General features: G+C 32.4%; 1 protein-coding gene across 2 annotated transcripts in view; it reads left to right on the plus strand.

Moving 5' to 3' along the window:
- The window catches only part of LOC108596203 (terminal nucleotidyltransferase 5C), a 50,807-nt gene that overhangs the window by 21,879 nt on the left and 5,361 nt on the right, over positions 1-23,567 (plus strand). Inside the window, exon 1 of one of the 2 annotated variants that reach the window (XM_017981719.2) lies at positions 4,935-4,951. The exons of the other annotated variant lie outside the window; for it this stretch is intronic. The gene's annotated coding sequence lies outside the window, so the exon portion shown is untranslated. Of the gene's footprint in view, positions 1-4,934; positions 4,952-23,567 lie in introns of those variants that run through there. 2 annotated transcript variants of the gene reach the window in all.

The raw sequence follows: 23,567 nt of genomic DNA on the forward strand, positions 1-23,567 counted from the left end.
ACACACACACACACAAGTGCAACTGTGATCAAAGCTCAGCAAGCAATGGTAACAACAGTCACAGGCCACAAGACTAAACGCGCTGAAGTAAACAAAAAAAAACGCAAGCAGTGCAAATAACCAACTGCTGTATACACTTTATATACTTAGTTTGCTATATATAAGAATATGGCAGCTATAAAAGCTAGCAAAGTTTGCTGCAGACTCGTTTAGCTGCATATCGATAACTTTATATAAATCTACTGGCGTTAACTGACTTAGTTAACTTTTTGTATACTATTACTTACTTCTGCAGCAACTTATTGTTGTTATTTATATAAATTAATGTATCGCTAATTATATTTTTATTGATAACTTTTAAAAGTGTTTGTAGCTATTGAAATGTCCCTGGTGCTTATCGCTTGTGCATATCAAAAACTTTATATAAATCCACTAGCGTTAACTGACTATCGTTTTTACTATTACTTGCTTATGCAGAAACTTTTGCTAATTAATGTATCTCTGTTCGATTTCACAAATGTATTTTTATCGATAGCCTTGTAAAGTGTGTTTTTGCAATCGAAATTCCCATTGCTGTCACTTGTGCATATCGATAACCTTATATAAATCAACTAGCGTTAACTGACTTAGCGTTTTTTTTTGACTATTACTTACTTATTCAGCAACTTTATGCTAACTTAGTTATAACAATTATTGTATCGATAAGTGTATTCTTACCGATAAAATGTTAAAGTGTATTGTAGCTATTGAAATGCCCATTGCTGTTGCTTGTGCTTATCACTTGTGCATATCGATAACTTTATACAAATCAACTAGCGTTAACTGACTTAGTTATCGTTTTTCTTACTATTACTTGCTAATGTAGCAACTTGTACATATTAATTATAACAATTAATGTATCGCTAATCAATTTCATAAATGCACTCTTATCGATAACTTTTTAAAGTGTATTGCAGCTATCGAAATGCCCACTGCTGCTTGCTTGTCTTGTGGTTACTTGACTTGGGCTTGCACTTGGACTGTGTCTGCGGTTACGCTTTTAAGCACAAGGGGATAAATCAAATGGCGGGGGCTGTTGGTGGGCAGCTGGCAGGGCAAGAGGCGTGGCATGGCGACGGCAGCAGCTAAAAAGCATTGATACACATTATAAATGAATTTGCTTGTGTTTTTGTTGTTGCTGCTGCTTTAATATTTATTTATTTTTTTTTTTTTTATTTGCAATTTTGGTTGTTGGTATTCATAGTCAGATTTCAGTGCATAAAATAGCAATTTAAACGTTTCTTGTTTGCTGCTACAGAGTGTGACTGTATGTGTATTAGTATGTGAGTGTGTGTGTACGTATGTGTGTTTTTGAAAATCGAAAGCAAGGTCTTTTTATTTTTTTCTGCGCCAGCACACGCAGACAAGAAGAACAGAAAAAAAATAAAATAAGTATATAGCCAGCGTTCTTTTGCAGTTGTGTATGTGTGTGTGTGTGTACTTAAGCTCTACATTTAGTTTAGAACGTAATTTTTATAAAATTAGCTAACGCCCCAGTCACATGCAGCCAAACATGAACACCTCCCCCCGTCGCCCACTTAGATTTGAATCCAACTGTAAGCTTTGGCGTTTGTCTGGCTTTGTTGCTATTCCAAGCAAGTGTTTGTACTATTTTTATTCAAAGTTAAAAATAATCAAAATCCATTTAGAACATGCGAAGATAGTTTGTTATAATTTAAAGAAAATCAAACAAACTTACAACGCGCTTAAAAATCAAATGAAGTTGCTTGGGAAATAATTGAAATCCATTTAGAATATGCAAAGACAGTTTGTTGAGAAAGTAAATCAAACTTACAAATCAAATGAAGTTGCATGAGTAGCTTTGTATTTGTTAAAAAAATAATTATATATTTTAATGCATTTAATAATTTAATCAAAATCCACTTAGAGCATGTGTATATATAATTTAAATTTAAAGCACATAAAACAAACTTACAACTTGCTTAAAAATTAAATGAAGTTAGTATGGGAAACTTTTAAGTTGTAAACTAATTTTTAATATATTCTAATAATCGAAATTCATTTAGCACAAGCAAAGATTTTTGGTTATAATTTAAAGAAAATACAACAAACTTACAACTTGCTTAAAAATCATATTAAGAGTTGTATAGGAAACTTTTAAATTGTTAATATATTTTAATAAACGTTACAACTCGTTTAGCTTGGCCTGGGAAATTTTTAATTTGTACCAAATTATTAATAAATTTTAGCTGTAATTTGTTACGACTCGTTTGAAGCGGAAGTTACGTCTTCGCAGCAATTTGTCGAGATTTATTTTCGTAGATATCTGGCCTGGCCATAGATAATGCCTTTCAACTTCAACGTTATTTTTTTGTTTGTGCTCTTGTCTCATTTCATTTGCGGCACGTGTCTGTAAATGCAGCAACGTCATCAAGAGCGGCCTAATTACAATTAGTGCTAACACCACACACACACACACATACACACACACACATACACACATGTATATATATTAAATATACAGTTGTCAAGGGCATAGACTTGGGGCAACAAACTTCGATAAGCAAGCGGCTCTCCCCCGCCTCATGCATAATGCATAACTGTAAATGCATCCTGTTAGCTTTTTATTTTGTTTTTTTTAAATTTTTTTATTATATTTTGGTGTTTATTTGTTTTTGCTATTTGATAAGACGCACACAGCTGGCAATCGAAATCATTTAAAAATTAAATTATATATACAGTCTATTGGGCTGATAAAAATAAATATATATAAATAGCATTAGCTTTAAGGGCAATTGCTTATTGTTGCTGTTGTTGTTGTTGCTTGCAACAATTACAAGCTATATAAACATTAAGCTGTAATTAAAAACAAATTGAGTCTTTGCGCAGCAGTTCAAGAACTTTTTGTCATTGTCATTGACTTTGAATTTTAATAACATGTGTTTACAGCTTTAATTCTGTTATTAATTATAGCAAATTATATGCTATTAGTTAGTCAGCAACTAGATTGAGCTGTAGCGCAGCAAATGTAAAAATCAAATAAATTTATATAAAACAAATATTTATTGCACTACAAGCCACATAAAAACAATAACAAATTATAATAATAATAACAGCAAAGCAATTTCGGTGCAGGCGACAAAAATGTGTGCATTAAATAAATGTATTTTAATTTATTTATTTATTTGTTGTTGGCAGGCATTTCGATACGCTTTAAAGTGAATTGCATTAAATACACATACAAGCAAATGAAAAAAATACAAACACACAGACAGAGCAGTGAGTAAGCGCTTTGTATGTGTGTGTGCGTGTGCACAACATTTATTTCTAATTAATTTAATTTTTATTTTCGCGACTGTTGCCGGTGCAGCTTTAAGTGTTTTAACAGCGTGGGGGGTTGCAGCGGGGAACGGACAGCAGGTCTCTGTTTTGGGTCGCGCATGAATTGAAAAAAGAACGGCGCACGAATTTCGTATAAGAAAACTTTTAGTGCACAAAAAAAACAAAAGCTACTGTGTGCGCCTGTGTGTGTGTGTGTGTGAGCATACCTGACGTAATTGTGTGCCAAACACAACACACATAGAATCGACAAACGTAAGAGAGCGCGAGCGCGAGAGCGCGGGAGTAATTGAGAGCGCTGCTTGGCTGGCTTGATCAGCAGCGCTGCCAGCGCTGACGTCGCTGACGTCGCTGCTGTATTGCCGGTTTCGAAAATTCAAAAGCAATAACAACAACAACAACAACAGCGCAGCAGGCATAGCAACTAGTGTGCGGTGGCGCAAATATAATTAAACTTTCGAATGGGATCAAGTTTTTGTTGTTGCTGCTGTTGACGTCGACGCCAACGCCAACGCCAGCTGCGTTGCTGCACTCACTCAAAACTTTGAGCGTGCTTTTGTGTGAGCGCTTTAAGCTTTTTGCACTCAATTTTCTGCTGCTGTTGCTGCTGCTGCCTCTGCTGCTGCTGCTGCTGCTGCTGGCTGCTTGGGGCTTATTGGGGCGGCCGCGTAGTCAAGTTTCATGCCACCAAATTGTCAAGTCAGTCGTTCAACGAGAGTGACCGCGTACGAAAGCCTCAATCATCATATAGCGGAGACGCACAAAACCAAATAAAAAAGCAAAAGAATTCAATTAAAACAAAACAAGCAAAAATTTATTACAAAAGAGAGAAATATATATAAAACGAGCTAATAAGCAAATATATATATGCAGCCAAAAAACAAAGTGAGCATAAACATATAATATACAAATATACATTATACAGCTCAAGCGCAAAACATAACTATATAGATACATATATGTGTGGCATATAATTTGTTGCAATAACAACAAATTAACAAAACGAGCAGCGTACAGAACTTTCTCGAGCCTTTGAAACTGTTAAACTGCGTTTTAGCTCCTGTCTGCCTGTTGCTCTCACACTGCGTTCGCTCTGCTGCGCTCGCACTCTCGCTCTCTCTCGCTCTGAAACACTTGAAAGCAAAACATATGTTTGGCAGCAGCAGCAGCAGCAGCAACAATTGAAAGCAGCTTGGGCATATAGAATTGCATTGTAAAGAAATTCTCTAACATATGTTGAACGCTAGAGGCCGCTTTCAGCTACACTAGGCGTATACGCGTTTTCTTTAAAGCAACGCGCGCGTGTGTGTGTGTCAAATACAAAGTGTGTGTGCGTGTGTGAGTGTGTGTGCAAAGTGCAATTGAAAAAACGTTGTGGCAACATCTGAAGTGTTGTCTTAGTTGGTGGTGCATTCTGCTAACTTATAAATATATTCCTTGCAACCAAATTGCGCCGACTGCAGCGCATAACAGCACACATATGAAACCGGAAAATTGGCGTGCAACATCATCAGCAAACACAAACACATCACCATCCACATCAGCTGCCGCAGCAGCAGCAACCAAAAACAGAGCAACAACAACAGCAACAACAGCAACGTACAATGCTAAGGTAAATGTCAAGCCCAGCAGCGACACGCCCCAAACCACCCACTGACTTGCAGCCACACCCACACAAAAAGATACACACACACACACATACATACACTCAATTGTAGCATATGGCAAAAAAAAGTTTCAAATGCTGCGTAGCTCGTTAAATAGCAAAACACACACAAATTTGTTGTTTGTCTATTTAGTTGTTATTTTTTTTCTCTAGCTGCTAATTTGTATATATGTATGTGTGTGTTTTTTTATTTAAGTGCGTTTATGGCAATTTGTCGCTGTGGCTGCTGCTGCTGTTCGTGGCTCATTAAGTGCCAAGAATTTGCGCTTTACTTTTAAAATGTTGTTGCAATATTTTGAGCCAAACATATGTTGAAATAGTTGCTATGCTATTGAAATTCAAATCAAATTTGAAATTCCAGTTCAATACGTTTAAGCGTGTCAACTACTAGACATATGTGCATATATCCGGGTTCATTAGCGTGTCGTATAGTGAAACCTAATGACTTGGTCAGTTTTTTTTTAAACGATTTTCTTTGCATGCGCCAGCAGCTGTTGGGCGGCTATAGGCGCAAGTCTTAGGGCTGGGTCACGTGTGACGCGCAGCCCTAGACACACACACACACACACACACACACTTGCACATATATTTATTTCACAAGCGCAAATTACATTTGAAGCGCTGCAAGCCCTCACTAATTACATTACATTACATTGCTCTATGCACACACACACACATTAATACATATATATGTATGTCTGTCTGTCTAGCTGTCTCTCTATATAACACTTGGCACTTTAGCTTTGCTGCTGCCAACTTATTTTAATTTATATTGTTTTGATTTCTGCTGATATCGTGAGTTCGGTTCGGCTTTTTGGCATTTTTGTGTGTCACTTGTGCAGGCAACGCACGTTGCCAAAATGGATGCCCAATTGGACTATCAATGGGCCCTAGGCAAACATATTTATATAAATATACACTAGCATATGGCTTAACACTCGAAAAAAAACGCTTTTAGTTTTTAAAACAAATGCTAAGCTACAAAAGTTATATATGCACTAAAATAAAACTTATAAAAATATTAAGCATAAAATAAATTTTTATTTTTTTCTATAAAATATTCTATCATACAAAATTTTTTACAAATATTTTGAGCTCACATTTCAACTCCATCGAAGTCTGTAATAAATTTTATATAAAGCAACAACTCAAACTTTCAATTTATTGACAATTAAAGTTTTATAAAATACATTTTAATTATATATTTATTTTTTTCTATAAAATATTTTTTCATTAGGCAGCATACAACATTTTTATATTAAATATTTTGTCTTCACATTTGATAATGTTAACAATTTTTATATAACTCAAACTTTCAAGTTCTTGACATTTAATATATTTTAATACATTTTTATTATATTTTTATTTATTTCTATAAAATATTCTTTCAAAGGCAGCATTTAAATTTATATTATAAATATTTTGAGCTCACAGTTTAACATCATTGAAGTGCTTAATAATTTTTATTTAAAGCATTATTTTGCATATATATTTTTGTAGAATTTTGTCTGCTTAAAAATATATAATTAATTCAAAATATATTTTTTAAAGATTTTTAATATTGATTAAAACAAATTCAGTTTCTACTAGCGAAATCAAATCAAAACAAATTGCAGCTTACGAAATAAAAGTCAAAGTATGGCAATAAAATAAAAAAAAAAAATATATGAAGCTAATAAAAATAAATAATGCATAAAATAAATTAAAATAAGTGCTACAACTTCATAAGAAATAATTTGGTAGTTTCAGCTTATGAAATAATTATTCAAAAGTATAAAAATAAAACAATTCAAAATCAAATATTAGATTGATACATGTAAATAATAAATGTATGTTAGCTGCCAATTGAAATATATTAAAATAAATGCTTGTTTATATATAATTTAATTGGCATATATCATTAATTTATTATTGTATTAAACTCACAAACTTTATAAGAAATAATTGGATACTTTAATACATTTTCTATTTATGCCAAACTTTTTTTTGGCGCAGTGTATGGCTGCAAGCTATCTAGTATGTGTGGCATGTATATATATATATATATGCACGCATCTTGTCACATCGGCCCGGGCCGAATTATGTAAACAATTTTTATTGTTTGCATTTGGTATTTTCTGCTCTGCCGCTGCCGCTGCCTCTAGCTCTGCCTCCTGCCTTTGTTTTCAGTTTTATGGGCAAGAGAGTTGCGTGTGCGCCTATCAATTGTTATCGATTGTCCCCGCCAGCGACACGTTTCATTCTCTGTCTACAAATTGTTTGTTTGCTTATAATTGTAATTGTTGTTGCAGTTGCTGCGCTGTTACGAAAAAGAAAAAGTCAATAACTAAGCAAGAAAAATAGTTACAAAATAAACAATTGTCTGTCATGGCGTTTACTTATTTAGAGCAAACATATACACATTGTTTCAAAACACAAAAATATAGACTTTAGTTTGAAAAGCTTTTAGCATTGTAAATTTTTCTTTCTTCAAATGTAAATTCGAGTCTTGTTGATGGATTGTGATAAGCTCAACTTGCTGGCTGCCTCATATTTGTCTTTTTTCTTTTTGTTTTATTAGCTTTTAAACAAAAGGTGAATAAACTCCAAAACGAAATTAGCCAGGTAGAAGAAATATCTGTAAATTTTGTGTGTCTGTCTGTTGGGCACGCTATGTTACCAACTTGGCTCGCTTCTGACCTCATTGATAGTCTCATATATAGCAACCAATTGTTGTGCTGGCAAAAGACAAAAAAAAATATACAAAAAAATAATCTGCACTTAAGCCTGCGGCGCTTGCTAGACATACAAACTGTATAAAATTACGCATACGCATGCAGAACTGTCTAAAAGGGTTAAAGCCCAACGGCTTAGGCTGCTGCTATGGTTATTAATTTTTGTTATAGATACATATCAAAGCGCTAAGATTGGTTGGAAATTTTTAATGCTTTATGCATGGCAATGATTAAAAAATAAAATAGTTGGAAAAATATATTACGCATACGCATGCAGCAAAGTTTTAAGAGCTTGGGCTCTAGCTATGATTGGCTGGAAATTTGTAATGCGTTTTAACATTTAAGCAAGTTTTATAATTGACAAATAAAAATTATTGAAATTTAAAAACAAAATATTACGCATACTCCTGTACAGCTTTTGAAGCAAGTTAAAGGGACGCTAAAATATTTTTAAAATGTTAACTAAAAATACTTTTAAAAGCAAAAACGTGACGCAATATTTAAAAAAAAATTAGGAATATTTTTTGGAAATTTTATGAATATTTTTTTGCTGCTATTTTTATTAAATTTAAATACTTCTATATGTATAATTGCTATTAATAATTTAAATACGCTTTGTACATTTATATAAGCTGACTTCAAATTTATTTCAAACAGTAACTTTAGCTTAAACTGTTTTTAATTATCATTTGCAACTAGCGACAGTTTAGTTGTTTAGCTTAAAGTTCACAAATAGATAAAGATAAAGCCTTGTTCCAAATGGAATTAGTTTTGACGTAAACTGAATATGCAAAAAGTTGCTCTAATTAGAATTTCATTTGCGTATAGAGCGCGATAAGTAATTGTGCCAAATTAGCTATGTATGCAAATTATATGCAGGGGGGGTGGAGAGGGGAAACTGATCATATGCGAGTATGTGGGCCATAATAGGGTGTAGGCACATTGACGAAATAGGGGGAGAGACTCGACTCGACTGTATTTAAATTTTGCAAGGCAAAAGCAAAAAGCTGATGTAAATAATAATAATTTGGAATTTTTGCTGCTATTTGGCAAAGCTGCAAGCTAAACTCAAAGAGAGCGCAAGAGCGAGTGAGAGAGAGAGAGAGAGAGAGATATGTAATAGTTGTTGCATAACAAATAAACTAGCGCAATTGCTATAAAAGTTTGGGCGGTGAGGGGGGCGCGTAGTCCAAGAGCCATGCCCAGGCAATCAAGATCGCACCAAAGAACTATTAACACGCAGTTTAAGCTCACCTATGTGTGTGTGTGTGTGTCTGTCATTAAAACACATTTGTTGTACTGTTTTTTTAGTTGTTAGTTTTTTTTTTAATGTTTTTGGTTTCTTTGCTATTATTTACAAGTCACGAAGCCCGACCAAAAATTACGAGCACAAAGTCGCACGCAGCATAGGCGGCGCTTAGAGGGGGGAGCTGCGCGCATTTTTGGGTTAGGCTTTACTTCTTTTTTTTTGTTTGTGCAGTTAACAAACAATGCAAGTTAAAGTTGCAAGTGTGGGGGATTTCGAAATTGGGCAACTCTCAGCTGCAAGTTGGAATTTGAAATAATTACAAAAGGAAAAGTTGCCAGCGGGCACATTAAACAACAAATTACATAGTCTCAAGTCTCAGTGGGGTGATTTAATGAGCGCACACGTAAGCTAATGAAAGATGCAAAGCTGATCCTTAAAACAATTAGAGTTGAAGTTGCAGATGAGAAGTTGCGCGCTAAGTAAATTAAAGATAGAGTTGGAATAAATAAATTGCAGGCGCGACAAACTTAGAAAAAGTTAATTCAGCTAAAAGTAAATTTAAAAAAGATAAATCTAAAACTTACAAAAAAATACAAAAAATATAAATCTAAAATAAAAATGTTTCAAAAATGTTCTTAAGCCCAATAAAAAAAATATTTTCTTCAGATTAATTTAATGTTTAAATTAAACGAGCTAAACAAATTTAAAAATAAAGGTGTTAAGCCTTAAAAAACAAAAACATTTAAACAAGAAAAAAAGTTTGCCATCAACTAAAGTAAATACAATAAAATGTTTCGTTACTAATAAAGCTAAAAATATTTTTAAAAAATGCTAAAGTTAAAACAAATGTTTAAAAAATGTGCTAGAACTAAAAATAAAAATAATGCTGAATAATGCTAAATGAATAAATAAATATAAAAATATAAATAAATATAAATATGTATATAATAATGTTAGAAAACTAAACAATTTTAAAAATAAGGATCTTAAACTAAAAAAAGAGCTAAAAGCTTTAGGAAAGTTTTTACTCTGTTTCCTTAACCCTATTCTATTTTTATTCTATATAATGTATTCTATATTGTATTAATTTAATTAATTAATTTTTTTTGGAAAAATTAACATAATAAATATTAAAAAATAAATAAAAACAAATTAACTACAAAAAAGTTAAAAGCATTGACAAAAAATAAAAATAAAATAAGTTTAAAGCAATAGAATAAGAACTTAATATATTGTATTATTTATTTTGTTTGAAAAATTGACAATCATAAATATTAAAAAGTAAATAAAAGCAGATTGAATATAGTAGTTAATATTGCTAAACTCCATACTGAGTTAGTTTGAACCTTAACATTATTTCTGATTTAAAGCGTAAGCAATGAGCGTAAAGGTTTCTTATTAAAAACAGATTGAATATAATATTTAATATTGCTGCACTATAAACTGAGTTAGTTTCAACTACTGAAACTTTAACATTATTTCTGCTGTAAGCCCCAAGCGCTGAGCGTTCAGTGTCATGGACAAATGCGTAGCTCTGCGCCACTAATTAATTATAAATTAATAAAGTTCCCAGCCTGCATTTCAATTGCTGCGTTGCCATGACTTGCAGACCTAAATCTGTTAGCAAAGGGGGCATATGGCCACTTAGCTGCAATTCCCGGACACGGTCGTCAAGTCAAAGTTTTATTTGTTGTTGTTGTTGCTGTTTTTTGTATTAATGCAATCCAGCGCGCAAGCAGCTCTTGCTCTAGTTAATGCGCTTTTATCTTTGTTATTGGTTTGCTGCTTGGCTATTGTTGTTGTTGTTATTGTTGTTGTTATTGATTGTTAACCTTGAGTCGCACGTACACGGCGAAGGTCGCCAAGTGCGTTGTCCGTCGGGTATTTTATGCACAAACTAAATAGCTAAAATACATATGTATCTATGAGATACGTACATAAGTATCCAAGTGTGTGTCAGTCAGTCAGTCAGTCAGCTGAATGCATTCGACTGTGGCATTAACATATGTAGAGCCATTTGACTTTGATTACATTAGACGACAACAGCAACAACAGCAACATCAACAACAACAAGAGCGTCAGCAAATTTGCATTGTTGCGTTCTAATTACAAAAACAATAAAAGAAATAAATGGGCGCAGTTTTGGTATGCAAAAGCCAAAGCGTCAGTTAAGGACAAGAGCACAAGCGCGTAAACTAAAATGCTAATTTAATTAACAAAAACACACACACACAAAATAAAATAAAATAACAAAAGGCGCAACATTTAGCTGAGAAGACGAAGACATTTTGTTTAAGTCCAAGGCTAAGTTCAAAGTGCAAGCGAACAGCAGTAAGAACAAAAGAGAGGGAGAGAGGGCAGCGCATTTCAAGCTATTTTTGGCTGCAAGCTAAAATAAAGCTAAAACGGTTTAAGTCAAAAATTTGTAAAGTAAACTTCTTTACTGCTTTATTTGTTTAAGCAAAAGCAACACTTGTAGCTTTGTTTGCACACTTGTTGCTCCATTTAGCGCTTTATAGTTTCCAAAATAATTATTATTATTTATTTAGTTATAAACAGCTGTCGCAGCTGCTTAAACAAAACCTATATAAGAAACTTTGTGTATCAATAATTTATAAACTAGAGCATTATTATGCTTGAATTTGCTGTCGCACATTTATTGTTTATAAATAAACAAATGCTGCACTGGCTATAAATTATATTTTCGATTAACAGTTATTGCTGCGTATAATTTACGTTGTCAAGCGTCAAATTTTTATTTTAAGCAACAGTCTGTATATTTTTAAATAAAATTAAGCATTGAATTTTTGTTTTGTTTTTGAGCATTGCACATTTGACTTGAATTTAAAATTCGTTTGTTTTTGCTGCTGCTGCTGTTGGCGCCTCTTTGGTCTCTCGTCTATTTTTGATTTATGCATAGAACGCAATTTGTTTATATATATCGACACTTATTTTGCATTTCTTCTTCTTCTCTCTCATTGCAGGTAAGCAAACCAAAATAGCCGCCTTTGAATTTGAATTTCGCGAATTTGATTTGTAAGTAAACAAGCGACACAAGTTTATGCGTAAATATTTATTTTGCCATAAAGGCAAAAACTTTGTGTGGTAAACAACAAAATTGGGAAGCGGGAAACGTGCAGAGTTTTTACTCTTTCAAACGCAAATAATTTTTCATTACTTTTCTTTTTTTACAACTAAAAGAAAAGCGCGTTTTCACTTTCACGCCGTAAACAATAAAAGAGGCGCAAATGCAAATGCCAACTAAAATTTAAAACAACAACCAGCAAGTTGCAGTTGCAGCACTGGTCACTGACCAGCCACACACGCACACTAATACACACACACACACACACACAGACACATGTGTGTGCTTAGCTTTGCGGTTATTCCCCACTGTACAGATTCTTGGCTTTAAGTTTTCCCAGTAAGCATTTGTTGTATAAATAATAATTAAGCTCTTGAGTATAGCAAACAAGATTTTCTATAGAATTTTATGACGATACAAAGCGCACTTCATATATATCTCTGCTTGTATAAATAATTACATATTCGAATTAAATGGAATTATAGAATACTGAATGAAGCTGCTTAAGATAACGAAAGACAATAAATGGATAGTTCGATTGAAAGTTGAGCAAGGCAGCTGCATAACTTAAACAAATATACAATTAAAATTTATTTAGAATGAAGTTTTATAGATTTTCCATATCAACATAAAAATAGTAGAACAAGTTACGTTAGTAAAGCATTTTTAAAAATAAATAAACTCAGTCCATATTTTAATTATTTTTTTACTTATTTAATGTCAACTATGTACAGTCGACAATAAAACATTACATAAAATATTTAAAATTAAATTTAAAAATTATTTAAATTTAATGAACTTATAGATTGGGAGTGTTAATTATCAAAAATTATATAAAAATCATTAAGAAGCCTTCTTACAATTTATGCTTAATACAAAAAAAAAGTAAAACAGGTTAGATTAGTAAAATGTTCTATATATTAAATAATGTACAACTTTCCAAATATAAAAAAAATATATAAAATAAAATTGAGTTAAGTAAATGAATTAATAATTGGTTAAGCTAACATATTTGAGTAAGAATAATAGAATTTAATATAGAATAAAATATGATAATTGATTGAGACTAGTACATTTTCAGTATTTAATTTTAAATAAATTTAATTTAAAATAAAATATAATAATGCGTTGAGTACAAAAATTTTTAATTTTTTAAATGAGTTTGGACTAAGCTTAGTAGTGATACTATGGGAATTAAATTAATTATTATAATTATATTATTGGGATTATTATTATTATATTACTATATTATTGGGAATTTAATATAGATGCGTATTTAAAATTTAATAATAAATAAAAATCATTAAGAAGCCTAAGCTGACTAAGCTTAGTATGAGCTATTATGAACAGTTTTTAAATATAATATTCTATTGGGAATTAAATAAAGTTATAAATGTGTTTAGCATTTATTTAAAATATTAGGAGTTGAGATATGTTCTAAGCTTAGAATTAGACTTGTTAGTGCTTAATATTATTACTTATTGATATTACAAATTGAATTTAATAAGCTAAAAGCTGCTAGCTTAAGTTCTGCTAACTACAAATAGTCATAACTATAAAGCCAATGCTCCAATCTAACGAGCAATTGGAATTTTAGTTTGCAGTTGCTGCTGCCAAGCTAAGGTGATTGCTGTTGTTGCTGCTGCTGTGTTTAGTAGTTGTTGTTGTGGTTTTTGTGGCGCAATGCTTTGGCATGTGCATGTGCATGACTTGGGGGCATTGTAACACACACACGCACACACACATGTGTGCTTAGTTGTAGTTTTCATATACAATTGCCACAGCAGCAACAGCAGCAGCAGCAACACCAACAGCAGCAGCATTAGTTGCAGTTGCAACTTTGCTTGATTTTGAGCTGTTGTTGTTGTTGTTTTGCTATGTTTTTTTTTTATTTGTTTGTTTATTTGTTTGTTTGTTAAGTGAAAAGCGCTGTTCACTTGTGTTGTTGGCAGTCATTTTCACCAGCGATTGCTGCTGCTGCTGCTGCTTCGTTATCGCTAAAAAGGTTCAACATGCATTTTGCATGTGCATCCAACATCAGCGCACAAAAAACAACTAAAAACGCTTTTCCATACACAAACATTTTAATGACACGCAATCAATGAAAATTAACTAAAAGTAATAGTTAGTCAGGCTGGGCGTGGCTGATTTATAGCTTGGGCTTATTATTAAATATTATTTTTTTTTTAAAGTCAAATTTGTTTCCCTTTCACTTTTGTTTGGCTGCGCACGTTTACAGGAAGCTGAGCCTACAAAGATTATTATTGTTTTATTTATAAACGTCAAGCAATTGCAAAATATTTTAATAAATATTTGCAAAATTTATAAATTGATTTGAAATCAGCTGCAAAAAAAAAATGCGCATAAAACTTCAAACTCCTTTCACTTTGTTGCAAGCGAAGCGCAGTTTCAGTTTCAGCTTGCCACATTGCCACACACACACACACACACACACAGCTGAATTTTTGTTTTAATACCAAAAGCTCTACTGACACACAGACCAACTAAAAGCGCAACTAAAATATAAAAAAAAAACAAAAACAATTTCATACGAAGCAGTCAGACGAACAAAAGACCGAAGACGTTGCAACTGGCAGCAGCTGCAAGCGTTGAATGAACTTTCAGCGCGCCTGCTAACTGTAAAAAATTGTTCAAGCTGCCTTTTGTTTTACTAGCAGCAGCAACTAAAAGAAAAAAAATTAAACTCTGTTCTGCCCGCCCCTGTCCCTGCCATTTGCCAAGTTATACAGCTGTTACAGCTTTGTCAATATGTTTGCACCCAAAGCTGTTGAAACTATTGAGTCTGTCGTCTAAGCATTGACAACAAGTTGCTTAAAATGAGGATTGAGCGACTAGCATATACACTTTGCTAAACAAAAGTGCAGCTACAACTAATAAAACATTGCATAAAATAAATACTTGGCTAAGAACATAATTCTAGCATTAAAACTTGACTTAAAATGCGCTTGACTGACTATATTATACACTTTATAAAAATAAAAGAGCATAGCGCATAACTAAAAAATATGTAAACAATTTTAAATGTAAGCGTAATTGATATTATAATTATGCCTTTTCACTAAATTGAGCTTACCCAACTTATAGATACACTTTAGTGTTATAAGATTGCATTTTTGTTTACAAAATGCGCATAGAAAATGTTTTGTCAGCACTAGATACGCTCTATTATTGAACTAAAGGCATATTATTACACAAAGCTGTGCCTAACCAACTTAAAGATACACTTTAGTGTTATAAGATTGGCTTAAACTGCAGTTTTATTTACAATATGCGCATAAAAAATGTTTTTCAACAATAGATATTCTCTATTATCAAACTCAAGGCTAATTATTGCACAAACTTGAGTTTAACCGACTTATAGATACACTTTAGTGTTATAAGATTGCAGTTTTGCTTACAAAATGCTCATAAAAAATGTTTTCAACAATATATGTGCCCTATTATCCAAATAAAGGCAAATTATTACACTAAGCTATGCTTCCCCAACTTATAGATACACTTTAGCTTTCAAGCTGGTGATAAAAGCAGCTTAAGCTGCAATTTTTGATTAAAAAATTCGCATAAAGTTTTGATTAGCACATAAATAATTTATAATCTTGTTAATAACTGTATTGAACTCTTGGGCAATGCAGTCAGCAAGTTTAACGCGTTACTTTATTAGCAAATTGCAAAGCCATCAACAAATTCATCAACAGCTTTTATCAACTGCAAGTTTTACATTGACGTATTGACTTTGTCTGCAGCTTAGCCAACAAAATTGCAACAGACTGAGTAATGCGCTTAAGATTTGTGTTAAAAATCAAACTAAAGAAAGTTTTAGCCGCAGCAATTAGTTGGCTACCACACGTGGCGTATGCGTAATAAATCAAATACCATACTTGACTGCCTGCCAAGCGGAACAGCAGCCAGCCAGCAATGGATGCACTCGACTACGCTCAAGACTGGTTTAAAGTGCGCTTAAGATAGAACTATAATTGTATAGCAAATTTCTATTTTTAAACAAGCTCAGCTCGAGTTGCTGCTGCCACAGGCTTGAGCTTAAGCTGATTAGGCAGCAGACTCGACTTTAACCCACGTTTGTGAGCTCTTCACAATTTGAAATTCTTCTTTTTTTTTGTATGTTACACTTTGGCAGCTTTGCGAATTTGCTTTTTGTTTATTATTAAAACATTTTTCTTATGCCTTAGGTGGGCGCATTACGTAAGCGTTAGCCATATATATATATATTTTTGATTTGCTTAATTAATTCAATTTCGATTTCAATTTTCAATTTGCTGCCTTTCATGTTTTTTCGTCGTCGTCGTGCTTTATTATTTTTGTTTACCTGGCTATTTTTAAATAAGCTGAAGAAGTTTTGAGCGGAAGCAGAGCAATAACAACAATTGGTAGCTGTGTAGTTTAAACAAATTTATATATAGTTGAGTTTAGCTGAGCTAAATAAATTGTAAAGAAAATTTATGCTAAACTATAATTAGACAAATAATATTGAAGTTGTCTTTACATGTTATAAATTTGCAATTAAAATAAACAAATTTCTAGTGAACTCATAAAAGTAAAAGTAAGTTTAGAAATACATTAAATTAAATTATATTTCTTAACTGCTGTTTAGTGTGCATTGCGCTAAGTAAATTAATAAACAAATTTGTAGTGAGCTCATAAACTAAAGTAAGAAAGAAATACATTAAATAAATGTATTAAAAATTAGCTGCACTTGCACTTTTTGTAAATTAAAATTTTATTTAAATTTTTTTGTATATTTTTTTTAAGCTTTACAGCAATTTAGTTACAAAGTAAAATAGTAAATATTTTTCTAGCGAACTCATAAGGTAAATTAAGTTTACAAATATATTAAATAAAAGTATTAAAGCACTTGAATATTTTTTGTAAATTAAAATTGTTATTTAAACAGTTTTTTGTAAACAAAACAACAAATTTTTTAGTAAAATAGCAACAAATTTTCTAAACTAAAGTCTAGAAATACATTAAATAAAAGTATTAAATCACTTGAAGGTAAAGTCAAATTTTATTTACATTTTTTTTAAGGCATAAATTGGTTTTAGCTGCAATTTAGTTGCAAACATTTTGCTGCTTGACTCAGCACTTACTATAAACTGAATCCAGTTATAAAAGTTAAGCTGCAGTACCTAGAAATTTATTACTTAACAAAGTACGCAGCTATTTTTTTAATAGTTTTTTCTATTGAAATTTATTTAGTTATCCTTTTGCAATTTCTAGTGAACTCAGTCATTTTTAATAAGCTGCAGTTGCTTATAAAACTGGAGCTAAGTAGCAAAGTAAGCTGCACTTACTTTTTTTTATAGCTTGTCAATTATATTGCATAATAGTTAAGCTGATGGTCGTAGCCAATTTTTAATGGCACGTAGCGTAGATTGGCGGGCACGTCAATGAAGAGAAATTAACAGACAATTGCGTAAAAGAAAGTAGGGGGGGGGGGGGGGGGGGGGGGGGACAAAGTTATACAAAGTTTAAATTGTAATGCAAAAAATGTTTTATTTTTGAATGAATTATATATCAGACAATTAGTTTGTCTATATATTATAGCTAAGATTATTGGGCCAATGAACCACTTCACGTGCTTTGAGATTAAGCAAGATTTTTTTGTTGATTGAAATTAAATTGTAGCTGCTGATTGCTGCTGATTACAGTTATGTACTATATGGCGCATATATAGTTAAATGCTGATTTAAGAAAATTGTTTTTTTTTGAAAGCTGTTGCCAGCTACCGACGCTTGCGCTCGCTCTTTCGCATGCGCTGCTAAGCAGCTGCCCATCTCTTTTTAATGAGAGAGCGAGTGCATTAAACTCGCTGTCTTGACATATTTGCTTGACATGCTGGCAAAAAAAAAAAATAATAAAACAAATGGCATTAAACAATTTATTAAAAACGCGCAAATAAATTCAAGCGCCAGCTGAGCCAATTTCTAAATTATTTACAGCTTAAGTTTGCAGCAGCACTTAATGACATAAATCAGACAGTTGTATATAGTATATAGACACGTGTGTGTTGGCTGCCAGGCAATCCTCCAAAGCATTGCTCCAACATTAGTCAGCGGCTATGGCCTTAAGTTATGTTTAACTCACGTGTAGGTTCAAAACTCTATTAACGTCATAAGCTGTGTAGGAAATGTTAGCAGCATCTTCAAGTGCATATATAGCTATATATATAAAAAAAACTAGCACACTGGTTGCTACAACTGCTTTATTTATTTATTTATGTTAATTTTTTAGTGCTGCGTGCTTTGTCTTTTCTTTTATATCACAGCTGGCAGTTATGATCATTGATATTAAAGTTTAGTTTCCATAAGAAAATAACAGAATTTATTATCCACACCAATTTAATCCATGTGCGCTGTAGCTCAAAATCAAATCAAATCAAAATTCGCTATAAGCAAACAACAAAACAAAACAAAACAATTTCAATTGCAAAACTCGTGTTGACTTAAGTTTTGTTTTTTTCTGCTTTTTTGAGCGTTAGCGTTAGCAATTTTTATATTAAATTTCTGTTGTTTTAGTTGATATTATTTGTTGTTGTTGTTGTTGTTGCGTGACTTCGCATGTAACACACTGTAATTACAAACAAACTGTTAAGTATCTGTTATATAGGCATAAACAGTTAAAAAGCTATTGCTATACAGCTGAGTGGAAGCCTTGCAGAGCTTAATAATAATAAATTTGCTATTGGAATCAATTAAAATCATTTAGAATAGAGTGTCAGCCAGCAACAACAACAACAACAACAACAGCAACAAGTAGCGCGAGACCTTGAATTTCAACTATATATAGATACATATGTATCTGAAAGTTAGCTCTCTGGCATATTTTGCGTTTTAGTTCTTGCTATTTTTTTGTATTGTAATTAAAAATTGATAAATGAGCAGCTGCTGCCCCCTTACGCTTCCCTTTCGCTATCAATTACTTCCGTCCTAACCTCACTACAATGTAAGTTTCTAACATTTGTTTAACTAAATTTCAATTGGCAATATCTTTCTGTGTGTGTGTGTGTGTCTGTCTGTGTGGGAGGCGCATTTATCAATTAAGCATGTGTATCTTTTAAACTATTACTTTGGTAATTAATGAATTGACAGTACTGAGAACAGCTAAAAATGTGTAATAATCATATTCAGCTGATGTGCCTGTGAAAAATTATAGCTGGGGATTTTTTTTATTTAGATAAATTGTGTACAATTAGTGGATAAAGTTATTATTATTAAGCAGCAGCGCTACTGGTTTAGTCAGCTTAAATTTTGATTTATTTGTGCAAATTAATTTCAATAAAATACTACAAAAAATTATAAAAAAATTAATTAATAAAAAAATACAAAAAATAAAAAAAATGCAGCACATAGCTTAAATTTGATTTATTTCTGCAAATTAATATCAATAAAATACTAAAAAAAAAAATATTTTCAAAAATTAATAAATAAAAAATAACAAAAAATATTAAGACATTAAAAAAAATCGAGAACATATTCAAAAATAAATAAATTAAAAATTTATAAGCTAAAAAATTTAATAAAAAAATGTTTAGCCAATTTTACTATGCAAAATAATATACAAAATTATTTAATAAAAATTAGAAAATAAAAAATATGTTTTAAGAAATTGAGGACCATACTTAAATGAATAATTGTTTCATATAAATTTTTAATGCATTTCAAAATTATCTGTATTGATTTTTTAATGTATTAATGCTAATTAATTCTAATGTTTTTTCGCAACATAAAGCTTTTTATTTCATTTTGAAATCAAGAATTAGTATGCTCATAAATTAAATTTCGATGACAATGCTTTGTTTTGTTTACTTGACTAATATTTTTCTTTCGAATTTCATTATTTCTTTGCAGGTAAATAAATAAATAAATTATGCTCGTTAGTCGACAAGTCTGTCTGCTGCTTGGGTAATGTATGCTAAGTTTAATTGTGTGTAAAAGAAATGTGCTTAATAATATTTGCACAAATGTTAGAAACGGCTTGCGTACTGTATCTGGCAGATACATTTCCAGACTTTCGAATTTGTGCTTTATTTTTTAATGAGCCGCGCGCAATGAAATCAACTTTTCAACAATTTGTTGCATAATCCACAACGCCTACAACGTCATTAAAACAATGCAGAAATTTAAGCTAGCCCAAAAAAAAAAAAAGAAAATAAAAGCAGACAATGCTTAGCTAATGAAACGAGCAGCGCACAAGAAAAAAAAAGTAATTTAATTATTCAAATGTCTGTCGTGTTTGACTCGTAAATAGACTCGTGGCTAGCTAAAAGCGCTGTTATACTATTATCATCAGGTACAGTTGCATACAAAGGAAAGAGCAGAGGGAGGGTGGTCACGTTTTGTGGCGCCGGGTCAAGATTAACTGACACCCAAACCCAACGAGCGACAAAAAGCGCAAAGCAGCAGCAGCAGCAACGTCAAACAAAAGACGTAGACAGAAATCAATATATAGCTATATATACCGTTTAAATTTATTTGCATGGCTGAAAGCAAAAAAAAGAGAAAGAGGGGCAAGCCAAACATTTCCGACAGCGACAAAGCTAAATAAAGTGCTGGCTACCAACCGAAAAAAAAAGATACAAAAGCCAAACTTAAATTCTCAGTGCGCTGCACTTTCATTTTCGCTTCGTATTGCCGCCCAATGCCACGCCCCACCCCGCCGCAGCCTTGCCTCTGTGTCTGGTATGTGAAACTATGCCAAAAATCGCAAGTGAATCTCGATTCGCTTTTGGCCCCAAACCCCCAAACCCAAAGCCAGCTCTGAACTGAACTGAACTGAACGGCGGACTATGTCGTAGTTGTATAATTGAATTGTAGCTTAGCTCTATGTGTTGTGTCTATGTGTGTGTTGTCTATACTATGTATGCTCTCGGTCGGTATTTGAAATGTCGGTCGAACCGGTTTCAATTTGGCACTTGACAACGCTTAGTGCCCGGCATTATAATTAAGCCTCATTTGCATTGTAGCAGGCGCGCTAGAATTTGGCTTTCAATTAACATTTGATGTCTTTTCGATTTTGAAACTGAATTCCCCCCAACCAACCAAAGGCACTTTCAATAATTTCTACAGCAAAGATGTTGAACTTTCAATTTCGAATCAGATCTTAAATAATTTCTGCTGCAAAGATGAAACTTTTAATTTCGTATCATATAACGCACATATTATAAGTTACCATCGATAGTATCGATATTTCTTTCCAATACTTCTTCTTTTTAATTACTTCTTATTTGAAATAGAAGTAATAAGGTTTGTTCTTGAATGTAACTTTCAATTGATATATCTGTGAATTGTTTTAAAAACATCAATAAATTATTTTATACTTATACTTATTCCATTTCAATTACTTCAATCTTTCAATTTCGAACCATATAACGAAAATAAACTATCAATATTTCCGCCAAATCTCACTTTTTTTTTTAAAATACTTCTTGTATCCAAAGATCTTAATTAATAGAATATTGCTAAAAGTTTATTCTAATATTATTAAATACTATCAATTGGTATTTCTGTGAAATCTTTTAAAAACATTAATAAATTAATACAGTTATTCCATTTAAATTACTTCTTATTCAAAAATATTTCAATTACCTTAACTGTTATGTAGCTGAAGCTCTACTACTCAAAACTATTTGCTACCCATTATTAAATACTATCGATAGTATAGTTATTTCGCTCGAGTCTATAAAAAACATCGATAGTTTGACATCTTTAACTCATTTCAATTACTTACTTCTTATGCACGTTTAACTTGCTTACTTTAACTGTTATTTAGCGGTAAATGGCAAGTGAAAAACAAATATATAAATATCGAAAAACAGTTGGCGTGTCAACTTGCGTGTTATGATTGTTGATTTTTCTGCTGAATTGTAATTAATATCGTGAAATTAATTTTATGTGAAAATGTTGGCAAGTGAAACATTGTTGCAATTAACAAGCTTTTGCCATCGAAAACATGCAATAGATTCAAATGCAGTAGCGTATCTTTGGTGCCATTGGAGAGCTACAGATACAGCTACAGCTAAAGATACAGATACAGATACACTTGGAATGCAGACAGAGCGTAAATAATAAAACAGCAACAAAAACAATGCAAAACGGACAATTTGCGCTTGCGCACATTTATTAGGTCAGGGTCAAAACTGAATAACCGACTGACTAACTGACTGACTGACTGACTGACTGACTGACTGACTGACTCAAGACGCTTGCCAAAACATTAGCAACATCATCAAAAGATACAAACGTAGCTAACAGATACATGAGCAGAGTTGTGGCATTAATAACAAAGCCAAAAGCAGCCGCAAAGACAGAGAGGGATAGAGAGTGCGAGCGAGCGAGAGAGGTAGCTGTAGTTAGACGGCCTTTTATAATGCAGTGCAGTGTATGTATCTGCAAGATACATTAGCGAGGCTTATGCTCAAACTTTTATTGTTGTTGTTGTTGCTTTGTGCGGCGCGCATTCATCATCAGCGACTTTAAAAATATCATTAATCTTTTTGGCCACACGAACAGTTGAATTGCGTTACTTTGCTTAACAATATAAAAACACACACACACACATACATACACACATTAATTTTTCGATTTGAGCTGCTGATTAACATTGAACCACAGGCCATATAATAAGATAGCCAGCGGGCTCTGATAAAAAAGCTAAAAAAATATAAAATTATAAACGGCAAGTTCTCTGCCAAAATGCCAAAATAACGGTGAATATAATGAATATAAATATGCAGACATACAAGTGTATGCCTGTGTGTGTATGTGTGTGTGTTAATTTATTTTTTGTTGCTGTGTATAATTAAGGCACTGCCTATAAAAATATTAAAGGCCAACGCAATATATATGTATGCGTATATATTTTTAACAAATATTAAGTGAATGAATATACAAGCTAATTATAATTGCCCCACTGTGCTTGCTTGCGTGTGTGTGTGTGTATGTGTGTACAAAGTGCCGTTGTTGTGGCTATTTTTGGCATTTGGGCACAACATATTTAATGGAAAGCTTTTTAGCAGACCCAAGATAACTGCAAGCGCAGCTTAAGATCAAAGGTGCGCTAATCTATGTACAACCTTTCACTAAAGTTAGCACACTTGTTTAATTAGCAGCAGAATTTAAGCTAAAACAAGTTTACAAAGAATTTTATATGAAAAAAATGAAATCAAACAAACATAGGCAATGCAGCAAGACAAAAATGGCATAAAAGCAGCGCAGCTTAGAGCACACACACACACAGCTACTAATACATATGCAGCAGAGTGCTTTGATCGCTTTATCAGCTGAGTCAAGCGACCGTCAGAATTGCATATAAAATAATGCCTAGGCTACCTGCAGCAGCAGCAGCAGCAGCAGCTCTAAGCTGCATATATGTATATATATATATGTATGTGTGCTTATGCTTGCCCTTCTAAAAAAGCAACAACTTACTAACACACTGCCATACTCACTCACTCGTGTTACACTCAAAGCTCTCGCG

Source organism: Drosophila busckii, chromosome 2R (genome assembly GCF_011750605.1).
Source record: "Drosophila busckii strain San Diego stock center, stock number 13000-0081.31 chromosome 2R, ASM1175060v1, whole genome shotgun sequence".
NCBI classification, from domain to species: Eukaryota; Metazoa; Arthropoda; class Insecta; order Diptera; family Drosophilidae; genus Drosophila; species Drosophila busckii.